The sequence below is a fragment of the Syngnathoides biaculeatus genome, chromosome 9 (genome assembly GCF_019802595.1).
Source record: "Syngnathoides biaculeatus isolate LvHL_M chromosome 9, ASM1980259v1, whole genome shotgun sequence".
NCBI lineage: Eukaryota > Metazoa > Chordata > Actinopteri > Syngnathiformes > Syngnathidae > Syngnathoides > Syngnathoides biaculeatus.
Window position 1 is genome coordinate 14,020,003 of NC_084648.1, and position 4,677 is coordinate 14,024,679.

Genomic DNA, 4,677 nt, shown 5'->3' on the forward strand with positions numbered 1-4,677 from the left:
CCACTTCACTCGAAGAGTTACACCACTCTTCTTCTTTTCCTTTCGGCTTGTCCCGTTAGGGGTCGCCACAGCGTGTCATCTTTTGCCATCTGAGCCTATCTCCTGCATCTTCCTCTCTAACCCCAACTGCCCTCATGTCTTCCCTCACCACATCCATAAACCTTCTCTTTGGTCTTCCTCTCTCTCGCTCTTTTGCCTGGGAGCTCCATCCTCAGCATCCTTCTACCAATATACTCACTCTCTCTCTCGCCTCTGAACATGTCCAAACCACCGAAGTCTGCTCTCTCGAATCTTGTCTCCAAAACATCCAGCTTTGGCTGTCCCTCTAACGAGTTCATTTCTAATCCTATCCAACCTGGTCACTCCGAGCGAGAACCTCCACATCTTCATTTCTGCCACCTCCAGTTCTGCTTCCTGTCGTTTCTTCAGCGCCACCGTCTCTAATCCGTACATCATGGCCGGCCTCACCACTGTTTTGTAAACTTTGCCCTTCATCCCAGCAGAGACTCTTCTGTCACATAACACACCAGACACCTTTCGCCAGCTGTTCCAACCTGCTTGGACCCGTTTCTTCACTTCCTGACCACACTCTCCATTGCTCTGTATTGTTGACCCCAAGTACAGTATTTGAAGTCGTCCACCCTCGCTATCTCTTCTCCCTGTAGCCTCACTCTTCCCCCTCTACTTTTCTCATTCACGCACATATATTCTGTTTTACTTCGGCTAATCTTCATTCCTCTCCTTTCCAGTGCATGTCTCCATCTTTCCAATTGTTCCTCTGCATGCTCCCTGCTTTCACTGCATATGACAATATCATCTGCGAACATCATGGTCCAAGGGGATTCCAGTCTAACCTCATCTGTCAGCCTATCCATTACCACTGCAAACAGGAAGGGGCTCAGAGCTGATCCCTGATGCAGTCCCACCTCCACCTAAATTCCTCTGTCACACCTAAGGCACACCTCACCATTGTTCTGCTGCCATCATACATGTCCTGTACTATTTTAACATACTTCTCTGCCACACCAGACTTACGCATGCAGTACCACAGTTCCTCTCTTGGTACTCTGTCATAGGCTTTCTCTAGATCCACAAAGACACAATGTAGCTCCTGCTGACCTTCTCTGTACTTTTCCACGAGCATCCTCAAGGCAAATAATGCATCTGTGGTACTCTTTCGAGGCATGAAACCATACTGTTGCTCGCAGATACTTACTTCTGTCCTGAGTCTAGCCTCCACTACTCTTTCCCATAACTTCATTGTGTGGCTCATCAACTTTATTCCTCTATAGTTCCCACAGCTCTGAACATCCCCTTTGTTCTTAAAAATGGGAACTAGAACACTTTTCCTCCATTCTTCAGGCATCTTTTCGCCCGCTAGTATTCTGTTGAATAAGTTGGTCAAAAACTCCACAGCCATCTCTCCAAATTGCTTCCATACCTCTACCGGTATGTCATCAGGACCAACTGCCTTTCCATTTTTCATCCTTTGTAGTGCCTTTCTGACTTCCCCCTTAGTAATCATTTCCACTTCCGGTCCTTCACTCTTGCCTCTTCAACTCTTCCTTCTTTCTCATTTTCTTCATTCATCAACTTCTCAAAGTATTCTTTCCATCTATTTAGTACACTACCGGCACCAGTCAACACATTTCCATCTCTATCCTTAATCACCCTGACCTGCTGCACATCCTTCCCATCTCTATCCCTCTGTCTGGCCAACCTGTAGAGATCCTTTTCTCCTTCTTTCGTGTCCAACCTGGTGTACATGTCTTCATATGCCTCTTGTTTAGCCTTTGCCACCTCTACCTTTGCCCTACGTCGCATCTCGATGTACTCCTTTCGCCTCTCCTCAGTCCTCTCAGTATCCCACTTCTTCTTCGCTAATCTCTTTCCTTGTATGACTCCCTGTATTTTGGAGTTCCAGCACCAAGTCTCCTTCTCCCCTTTCCTACCAGATGACACACCAAGTACTCTCCTGCCTGTCTCTCTGATCACCTTGGCTGTCGTCGTCCAGTCTTCCGGGAGCTTCGGTTGTCCATCGAGAGCCTGTCTCACCTCTTTCCGGAAGGCCGCACAACATTCTTCCTTTTTCAGCTTCCACCACATGGTTCTCTGCTCTACCTTTGTCTTCTTAATCTTCCTACCCACCACCAGAATCATCCTACAAACTACCATCCTATGCTGTCGAGCTACACTCTCCCCTACCACTACTTTACAGTCAGTAACCTCCTTCAGATTACATCGTCTGCACGAAATATAATCTACCTGCGTGGTTCTACCTCCGCTCTTGTAGGTCACTATATGTTCCTCCCTCTTCTGGAAATAAGTGTTCACTACAGCCATCTCCATCCTTTTTGCAAAGTCCACCACCATCTGCCCTTCAAAGTTCCTTTCCTGGATGCCGTACTTACCCATCACTTCTTCATCGCCCCTGTTTCCTTTACCTATATGTCCATTACAATCTGCACCAATCACAACTCTCTCGCTGTCTGGGATGCTCAGAACTACTTCATCTAGTTCCTTCCAGAATTTCTCTTTCAACTCTAGGTCACATCCTACCTGTGGGGCATAGCCGCTAACCACATTATACATAACACCCTCAATTTCAAATTTTAGTCTCATCACTCGATCTGATACTCTTTTCACCTCCAAGACATTCTTAGCCAGCTCTTCCTTTAAAATAACCCCTACTCCATTTCTCTTCCCATCTACTCCGTGGTAGAATAATTTAAACCCTGCTCCCAAACTTCTAGCCTTACTACCTTTCCACCTGCTCTCTTGAATGCACAATATAATCAACCTTTTGCCTAATCATCATGTCAACCAACTCCTGAGCTTTTCCTGTCATAGTCCCAACATTCAAAGTCCCTACACTCAGTTGTAGGCTCTGTGCATTCCTCTTTTTCTTCTGACGCTGGATCCGGTTTCCTCCTCTTCTTTGTCTTCGACCCACAGTAGCTGAATTTCCACCGACGCCCTGCAGGTTAGCAGTGCCGGGGGCGGGCGTTGTTAACCCGGGCCACGACCGATCCGGTATGGGATTCTTTAGATGAACGCTCATATTTGTTTGGCACAGTTTTTACGCCGGATGCCCTTCCTGACGCAACCCTCTGCATTTATCCGGGCTTGGGACCGGCCTACAGATTGCACTGGTTTGTGCCCCCATAGGGCCGCATTCGAAGAGTTACACCACTAGTGGGCCAATAATCTATAAAGGATAAAGAATATAAGCCTGTAAAATTGTCATAGTGTGTCTACATGTCAATATGTAATATTCATCCATCCATTTTCTTTGCCGCTTATCCTCAGGAGGGTCGCGGGGAGTGCTGGAGTCTGTCCCAGCTGTCAACGAGGTACACCCTGAACTGGTCGCCAGCCGATCGCAGGGCACATCGAGACAAACGGCTGAAATCACAATCACACTTAGGGGCAATCTAGAGTGTCCAATTAACGTTGCATGTTTTTGGGATGTGGGAGGAAACCGGAGTGCCCGGAGAAAACCCACGCAGGCACGGGGAGAACGTGAAAAACCCCACACGGGCGGGTCCGGGATTGAACCCGGGACCTCAGAACTGTGAGGCCAACGCCTTACCCAATATGTAATACATACACAATTTGATTCTTTTGAAATCTGAGGATGTTGTGTCAAATGATTTCAACAATGTGATGAAATGTCGAGATTTTCCAGAAACAATTGTTGTGACGATGACGTCGTGCTGCAGCACAGCCCGATTACTAGCAAGACACTTTAAACGGTAGCACGTGTTCCACCGCTGGCCCTTGAACGCATCGCCTGAAAAGATGTCCGCCCGCAACTTCCCCGCCGACCATCCCCGGCGCGGATGTTCCAAGGGCAGCCGTAAATTGTCCGGAATAATTGGAAGCCAACAAAGTCATTCAGCGAGTAAAGACGTACGCGGCTTCCCATTCACTCCCGGCGACGGCACACGCCGGCGAGTCCTTTGACGTGGTCGCCATGGCGATGGACTCCTTGACCCCCCGGGGTCGACTTCGGAAGCAAAGCTAAAGGAGGAAAAAGTACTCCGCTCCGTCATCGCCGACGCGGGTTAGGAATCGGGGAAGCAGAAACAAAGAGAGGTGAGGAAAAAAAAAAATGTTTGCATAACAAGCTCCTTGGCCATGCGGCGCCTCCTCTCGCTTTTAATCACCCCGCGCTCTCCAGAACCACCTACACCCTTCTTCATGGTCCGAAGCGGGACCGGCGGGCCTGATGCACGATCCGAGGAAAATTAATTCGCCGGGCCTGATTGCCATTAGCGCCGCGCGATTATACACCTTGATTGCTGCGCCCGCGCCCGAGCACCGTGACGGGGCCCCCGGCGCACATTTCGAAAAGGTGCGCATAACATTTACGTGATTGCCCCGCAACGGATCCATCCAGAAGCTCCCCGAGACCGTATAGACCGTCTCGAGTGGGACTGTGATTATTAATAGGCACTTGAGGTGACCTGGTATCCGGCGCTCCGAACACAGCAAGTGGCTCCGATCCGACGGCGCGGCCAAATGAATTCAGTCTCGTTCAAAGTCATTATTGGATTATTATTGTAGAGGGAGAATTGTTTGGAGTTCAAGCACGGCTAACCGGGATCTCGGACTCTTGAGGGGCGACGGGGGGGCTGCACTCGTCCGTCTTCCAGGCGGACTCGAGGGGCTCAA